Source organism: Danio aesculapii, chromosome 18 (assembly GCF_903798145.1).
Source record: "Danio aesculapii chromosome 18, fDanAes4.1, whole genome shotgun sequence".
In the NCBI taxonomy this organism is placed as follows: Eukaryota; Metazoa; Chordata; class Actinopteri; order Cypriniformes; family Danionidae; genus Danio; species Danio aesculapii.
Genome location: NC_079452.1, coordinates 38,623,125 through 38,632,407, shown reverse-complemented (window position 1 = coordinate 38,632,407; position 9,283 = coordinate 38,623,125).

Genomic DNA, 9,283 nt, shown 5'->3' with positions numbered 1-9,283 from the left:
TCGCTGAAAGCCTCTGGTTCTGCATATAGATGTGGTGTGACAAGGGTTTTAAAAGAAATAAACGCCCATGAACATAAGTTTATGAAAGGCTGGATTCTTTCGTTTTTTAATAAAACATCTGAGAGAGAACAGCTCCTCCAGATGCACCGATGTTATACTGAGCTCTCGGGCCTAAAAAAGTACATAAACCATTAGAATTACTCTGCAATTTAAAGGAAATGATCGTGCTTAACAACACTTCATAAGAGAAACTAGCTGAAATGTCTGCAGTTACCCTGAGAAAGACCATTCGTGTCCTGGATGAACTGGCAAATGCTAACAAGATTTCCCTCAATTTGGAGAAAATAACTCTTAAGTGCTTTTTGAAAGCCCTTCAAAGGTCCGCGTTAGTTAGGCGATGTAAATAATGGATCCCAATTCTGAACTCTTTTTGGGCTTCTTAGAAGGAAATTATGAAGGTTGAAATGGCCAAGTTCTTGAAAGACTGAACTTTGTTATTTTTTCTTAGCTCAAATAAACGGAGGGTGTATTAATCACTTTATCCCTGCGTTGGTTTTCATCTTTAAAACATGCCCCAAATACGTTTGAATTAAACACACTTAATTAAAATTAAACACACAAGCAGCAGGCATTGATTGGTGTGTATGAAACAAAGAGCTCCTGTTTAACGTATGCAAGATTAGCTCCTAAAATGAAGCTTATAAAAGAGAGTTTTCACAACAATCAGCATGCTAGGCATTTCTTGTTGTGGAAAACACTGCAAAAAAGTTGTGACAAAAAGTCAAGACAACACATTTTTTATGTTGCTTTAACTTATTTTAATACGTTAATCAGGTTTCAACTAAATTTTTAAAGAGAAGTTTATTTATGAACTAATTTCGAGACGATCATGTGCTCATGATTGCTTGCGACTGGCCCCACATTATCCAATTTATGAATCACCAATCAGACAACTCCTAAGCCACTATAAATGCCTTAGGTTTCATATCACGGTCATCTTCGTTTTGAAGAATCCCCCCTTCTACCCCTATTACACCTCCTTTCCTAGATGGGTGGCACAGTGGCCCAGTGGTTAGCACTGTTGCCTCACAGCAAGAACTTCTTTGGTTCTAGCCATTACCAAGCCAGCCAACGTTTCTTTGCGGAGTTTGCACGTTCTCCACATGCTCGTGTAGGTTTCCCCCCCGGTTTCCTCCCACCGTTCAAAAACATGCAACTTAAGTAATTGACTAATCCAAATAGACATGCACTTAAGAGATAAGTAGTTATCTCTAAAGAGCCATCACTATCTGTTCATTACCTACTACAGCAGGGGAGTTCTCGAGTTCTACTTGAGCTCAAATTCCCTCTCGCCTTGCAACGGGAGGGAGCCTCGGGAGTCTCATGGGACAGCATGCTAAACAAGCATTATTATCAATCATCAGCTAATCAATCATCAGCTAACTCCTGAAGTTGTATAAAGTTAATGTGTGTGATATTTTTAGTCAGTTGATTGATGTAAGTTGAGATGACTAGAACAGTTCATTAGATTCAACTAAAAAATATAAGGCAGCAATACTTTTTGCAAGCCACGCTCATTGTGGATACATACCCAGGTCTACATTTCTGAAGACATGAGTGAAATACATATCCTGAGCTACGTCTGCTTGCAGTTTTTGTTTTTGCATATCCACCAGAGAGCGCTGTGTGAACTTTTGATGAGCTCAAGTTACTTCAAATTTTCGTGACGTTTGTAGGTCCTCTTCTCACGTAAATCTACCAGAGGCTACAATATGCATTTCAGCTGATCAGCTTGCTGTCGACTGACGCATCCACCCACCCCTTACCTAAACCCTACCAATAGTGTTTTCAACAGCAATCCAGACAAGAAAAACTGTCAGGGCCACATCATTTTACAGATTTTCCCAGGTTTTCAGACTGTTTTTTGTTTATTTAATTTTTGCTACCATGTTTTTGTACCGTTCTTTGCCAGACTCAAACCCTATCCTCACGGTCCACTCCATTTTACCTCTCCAGTCATATCGCTGTATGTGGCGAGCTACTTGACAAACTGGTAACACCAGACGTATGATACAAACCACATGGGCATTCATATGCCATCCATAGGGGTCAGTGGTAACGCAAAAACAATCAGAAGCTGTCCAATAAATGCCCATAGCATTCGTTTTATAGATAAAATGCAGCCAGATGTACCTCTGGGTACATATTTTGTTATCTCCAGAAATGTCGACCTGGATGCGTATCCACAATTAGCCTGTGTTGCATTTTTTACAGTGTATTGGGTAGTTTGTTTTCACTGTAGTTCATAAAATTACCATAACATGAGAATTGAAATACTTTAGTGTTTTATTTTTAAATTATGTACTACAAAGGGTGAACAAAGGGTCTAGAAACAGCACTTGGTAACAATGCCATAGAAGATCCATATTTGGTTCCCCCCAAATAATTCTTAAAAGAACTGTTTACAGATTACTTGTAATGGTATATGTTGATTTTTTAATGTACAAAAAACACATAAACAATAATAACCTTTTCATAATCTAATGAACTGTAAAATAAAGTTAACTCAATTTAAAATTGCAAGGCAACTTTCTGCAGAGCTGTTTAGTTGATAACTTAAATCGAGTCAAAAGCTGAAAGTTGAGTCAGTTAAACAAACCTGTTCAGCAGGTTGCCTTACAAGATATTCAATTGAGTCAACTTTTATTAGTGTGGGAATGCTAGGAAAATGTTCTTACAACATACAGAATTTGCTAGCAGGAAAGAAATGTGTTTTGTTGCCTTAAGCAATTCCACATGTCTGATAACACTGAAAACATTTTCTCTTCTAAACAAAGTCGTATTAAGATTTGCGCAACAGAGAAATGGTTCAAATTTTGCTTGACATCTCTGGCAATCAAGTGATTCGGCAAATGCAGCAGTTGTGCGCCACATAATGGTGGGATTATAAGTGATTCCTCTATTTTTAACTTAATTATCCCGAGCTTTCATCCACTTAGTGGCATCTTCCATTTTACACTCATCACTGGCACAGCGAGAGTATCTATTTCCAGCAAATTAGACATACATCAAGACAAACTTTAAGCCAGATCCATCTTGATTTGATATTTACAGCAGGACGCCAATCTAAATCCAATTAGCATCATATGAAAGCAGCTGGTGAAACATGAGTGAAGTGAAAGGTTTTTTTTCCCTCCACACTTCACTGCATTTCTTGTATCCTGGGGTTGAACTTGTACACCACTGTCCCACCAGCCTGCTTACACTCCCCAGACTCAGCAGGTTCCTGATAGCAGAACATTTATCTTCATTAAATAAAACTATTCCACTCTGCAACACAGATCGGTACCCCATACGACCATCAGAGAGCCCATCAGAACTAAACAGAGACTAGGAAATGTACTTCTATTCATTTTAAGAATGGATAGCAATTGAATGATATCTATTCTTGCCAGTTAAAATACAAATATTATCAATTATTTATTTTCTTTTTCATTCATTTTCCTTTGGCTTAGTCCCTTTATTCTTCAGGGGTCACCACAGTGGAATAAACTGGCAACTTATCCAGCATATGTTTTGCGCAGCCCTTCTAGCTGCAACCCTGTACTGGAAAACACCTATACACTCTCACATTCACACACATACAATACAGTTTATTCAATTCACCTATACTGCATGTCTTTGGACTGTAAGGGAAACTGGAGCACCCGGAGGAAAGCCACACAAACACGGGGAGAACATGCAAACTCCACACAGAAATGCCAACTGACCCAGCCGGGACTCAAACCAGTGACCTTCTTGCTGTGAGGCACCATGCCACCCTATTTCTTTTCATCAGAAATTATAAAATGACTTTATCAATAAGTAAAATGTGAACTTTAACATAATTTTAACACAGTAGTTGTAATATCTAATATCTAATGAATAATTAATTTTGTCTTTCTTTTATCCAACAGTGTTTTGTTCTATAGCCAATGGAAAAAATGATACATTTACTTTAAGGGGCCTTAAAAAATAATATATAAAAAAATGTTATTACAGCCAAACTAAATAATAGGGGCTCTTTAAAAAAAATTTTGGTGGATCAGGTCTGGAAAACACGACAGGACAGGGCTATAAATGATGACGAACTGGCACAGGACAGCCGACATGAGGAGAAGCAGAAATAATTAGCACACGAACAGGGGAACATGATAAACAAAGAAACAACACAAGCCATGTGCTCACAAATCAAGACTAGAACATGCAGCCAATGAGAGAAGTCACTAACTGCGTGTTCACATGAGACAAAGCACATGGCGCATGTAAACATGTTCCACGTGCTAAACACAACCCCAACATAAGACTGAACGCAAGGCATGAGTACACGATAAGTGCAAAAACTCACTGTGAAACATGAAACATGCATGTTTCATTGCAGTGCCAACCCAAACCGAAACCAACTAGACTGAGACGCTGGGAATGAAACACCGCACTGCAGACAGAACGAACACAAACACCAGGACAAGAGCGCATGTCCCAAGCACGCCAGACCTCGCAGACACACAAGGACAGAAAGTGAGTGAAACTCGAGCCGAGCACAACATACAAGAAAAGACAGGACTAGTGCCTGGACTTCAAAACAAGAATTAACAAGACCGAAGTGGCAGAATCCTGACACCATCAAAATAAAGTGTTACCTACATTTCTGGAGAGCGCCAATACGTCCCAGGAGGTATGTTTTTTTGCAGTTTTTGTTTTCGCGAATCCACCAGAGGGCGCTGTGTACACTTTTTCAGATCTCAAATTTCACGAGTGCCATTCGCGCCTGCTGTTCTCACGTAAATCCACCAGAGCCCGCTGTCTGACTGACTGACCAATCGACTGACCTACCCTCCTCCTTCCCTAAACCCAACCAATAGTGTTTTCAAAAGCACCGATTGATCCGCCCACCCACTTCCCTAAACCCAAATGAAAGTGTTTTGAAAAGCAATCCAGAAAAAGAAAAACCCTCGCATGATTTTTATCACATTTTCACCACATTTTACTACATTCCCACACTGTTATTTTCTTGTTTGTTTTATTTGGCTTCTGTTTTTTTCTCTTTCCCACTTTCTGAAACTATTCTTCACCAGACTCGAACAATGTCGTTGTGGTCAACTCCTCTATGCGTCTCAAGTCCGCCGACATAGCGAACTAACTGGACAAACTGGTAATAGCGGGAAAGCTGTCCACACAAAGGTAAGCGGTCAGTTGGTAAGCACTAACCGGAATGGTGTCATACCGCCCCGTATCGTTCATTTTAAAGACGAAATGCAGCCTACGAACTTCTGGATAAATATTTGTGATCTCCAGAAATGTATATAGGAGTAAGTTTCAGAATGAGCATATGTTGCAAAAAAATGAAGTTACAGCATTGTGAACTTGACATTCAACCTAAAAGTTTAGTTTTACTAAAACGCAGTCAAAGAAACGACTAAAACTGTAAATAAACAAGCTACATTTTCATACTGGTAAATAAACTAGTCACAATAGACATTGTTATTTTTCTCCCAGGACATTCATGTATTCTCTACAAATGTGCTTGAAAATCACAATGGATGATTCATAGCACCATCACAGACATCAGATGATCAACACGATTCAATATTTTGACTTGATAATTATCATCAAGTTATATCTCAGCGCTAAATGTCAGAAATGGAGCTAAATATACTAGCTGTAAAGTTAAACTGCTTTTTTTCTACATTTTATTTGCGCCATAATTCTGTGCAACACATATGTCACCTCCTCACACATTCTCACACATTATGCACACATTCCCGTGACTTAGTGAGACTTACGGCTACGCGGTATTTCAGAACTCGGGAAGACCTCTATTTTCAGCTGGAAGACTACAGCGGAGATGGTTTCTGGTTTATGTTGAACACTTGTTAAAGTTGCTCATATTCGGATTTTCCCCAGACCTTTTCAGGAGGTGTTTGATTACAGTGTCACTGCGCAGGACAGTTTGATTTCATACGAGCAAACAGAGCTCATCTCAGTGGAATGTATCACCTCGTGTGTTTTATTGAGTGTGATGAATCTGACCTGTTCGTTCCCACAGAAGAAAAACCATAGAAAGAGCTCAGCTTCAAGCTAGGGATCCAGGTGAATCTGGTTTTACTCATCGACTCACCATGAAAGGAGCAGGAGGGGTTGCCAGATATAACAGTTAATTACCTGTTAATTCAAATAAAAATAAGTACCAATTCCCAACATTAAATACTGGGTTATTACCTGCATATTATTAAGATATTGGCTGTTTATTAGTACTTTAATAAATATTAACTAATTCTACACCCATAATAATACCCAACTACTACACCACTAACTATAACTATTCAGCAGTGTATATGCTGAATACACTGGTCAAGCTGCACATGCTTTTACCTTGAGTTCATTTAAGTTTGCTTTTTGTAGTTGAACAAACAAAAGGTGAAAATGATATCTTTGTTTAATGCCAAATCTGCCAAATCCAATACAGACTCATTGTGAATACGTAGCCCTAAATACGTTTTTGTAGAAAGCGAACTATGTAGCCACGGGTATGTCTGGCTGCACTTCATCATTAAAATGAACACTATGGGACGATATGATGCCGCAGACGGCTTCTGTTTCTTTTCATGCTACCAGCTGAGTGAAGTTGACGGCAACAATGGGGTTCGGGTCCAGCGAAGAAACAAAACAAAAACAGAAACAAAAACGATGGCAAAAAAATTAAATAAACAAGTAAATAACAGGGTGAGAATGCGGTAAGAACTGAAAACGTAGTGAAAGGGCTTTTCTTTTTCTGGATTACTTTTGAAAACACAGTCGGTTGGGTTTAGGGAAGGGGTGGGTGGGGGAATTGGTCGGTCAGTCAGTCAGTCAGTCAGTCAGTCAGTTGACCGCAGCCTTACGTGAGAAAATCAGGCAATTTGAAGGGCTCTTATTTTGTAATTACGAATAAACCAGCCCTGAAAATGCCGTTTCTGTTTGTGCTTACCAGCTGACCGCTTACCTCCGTTTGAACAGCTTTCCCGCTGTTGCCAGTTTTTCCAGTAGCTCACCGTGTACATCGTGTACAGATTTGTGATGTGAAGTGGAGTTGATGACCGTGATGATGGGGTTTGAGTCTGGCAAAGAACGGTTCCAGAAAGCAGGTAAGACAAAAACAAAAGCCAAAAAATAAAATAAACAAGTAAATAACAGGGTGAGATTGCTTTTGAAAATTGTTGGTTGAGTTTGGGGAAGTGGGTGGGCGAGTCAATCGATAAAATTGGTTGGGTTTAGGGAAGGAGGAGGGTGGGTCAGTCAATTGAGGGGTCAGTCAGTCAGTCATTCAGTCAGTCAAAACAGTCAGTCGACAGCAGCCTCTGGTGGGTTTATGCGAGAACAACAGGCGTGAATAGCACTCGCGAGAGAAATTTGAGATCTTAAAAAGCATATATAGTGGCCTCTAGTGGATTCGCGAAAACAAAAACTGCAAAAAAAAAAACCGTAACATTTAGGAAATGTATATAGAGGTACGTTTTCAGAATGAGCCTGGGTTGAGTTAATCATAAGACAGCGTGAGGCTGTGATATATAATGACAAAATGTGTTTAGGGTAGTGGTATTTGTGTACAGATCAGTTCTTTGGCTGCTGTACCGTAATCCGCAGTTTATGAGCGACCCAAAAAAATTTATATTGACTAGAATGGGAATTTTTGACTTAGCTCGCCTTACTGCAGTATCACCACCCCCCTTAACTGTAAATCTTTTCTATACATATAGTGATAATCCAGATGAGAATTTCTTTAACAGAAATCAGCTAAAGCTAATAAATCATCCACAAATGTCTCCAAACATGTTCAGATTGCCCTGACATTTTAGTCGCTTTGCTGATCTTTAAACTCCTGCTAAAATGAGCTATGGTTTTGTCTCTGTCCAATGACAGTGCCCGTTTCATTTACAAGTGAGAGAGGGTTTAGCTTGACTTGAGGCGAAAGTTGATTAGTTGCTCCCAAAATAACAATGCCAGTGACTCGTGACCCCCAATATCCTCTGAGATGGTTAAAAATATATAAACCTTGCACACATACCAATAGGCCCAAGTCTATTCATCATTTAATTTTGAAGAACTCACTCGGAGACCATCCTCCATGTTTAGTTGTGGCCTGCATTTATTTTTGATGCATATGAATGCCGTAAAGGTGTCAGAAAGTTTAACCTGGTGCCATAAAATCAATGTTCTGTGTCTTCAACATAATGTAATCACCCCAGGGGTCGCAAAAAAATTGAAAGGCTGATGGCTTTTTATTTGCATGTTGTTTTTGTAATGTAACTATTAACTACTATTTTTTTCTTCTGCAGGTTATGATTAAATATGGTAATTGTAATAGTTTACAGTGCTTTACACATAGACTTGACTTGGGCGGGCCGCCCAGGTATATTAACGGCCTCCCAAGTATATTTAGTGACACTTTTTTTACTATTATTATCATAACTCTTTTACACTTGTTTTGTAATCGCCCAATATAACCAAACATTCGCAAGCAATTTCCTATTGGAAAATCTTTTCTCGTTAACCCCTTTCATACTGCTCAGGCAGTCCCAGACAGTCTCATGTGCTCTGCAGACCCACAGAGACTCGCACCTTTTTGCATCCGGCCGGGGTTTTAAATCTACTATAATGTCCGGGATTTGGTTTTGCTTTCGCTTTCTAAGCTGTTGTTAATTTTATGCGCACAGCTGCGAGAGAAACAATAATTAATTCTTTACCCTACTGAAAAAACAGCCTAAACCAGCCTAGGCTGGTTGGCTGGTTTTAGCTGGTCAACCAGGCTGGTTTTAGAGGGGTTTTGGCCACTTCTAGGCTGGTTTCCAGCCATTTCCAGCCTGGTCTTAGCTGGTCAGGCTGGGAGATGACCAGCTAAAACCAGCTTGACCAGCCTAGCCAGGCTGGGAGCCCAGCCAAAACCAGCTATGTCCAGCTTAAACCGGGCTGGTCAAGCTAGTTTTAGCTGGTTTTAGCTAGTCATTTTCCAGCCTGACCAGCTAAGGCCAGGCTGGAAATGGCTGGAAACCAGCCTGGAAGTGGCCAAAACCCCTCTAAATCAGGCTGGTCAACCAGCTAAAATCAGCCACCAGCTAAGGCTGGTTTTAAGCTGTTATTTTTCAGTAGGGTAATCTTAACGGCTTAACGAAAAACTTTACTAATACTCAGGGAGGACAAAATTACATCTAAATTGCCTGAAAATATTGGTTACACCATTAGAAATGGGTAATCAACCTCTACACGT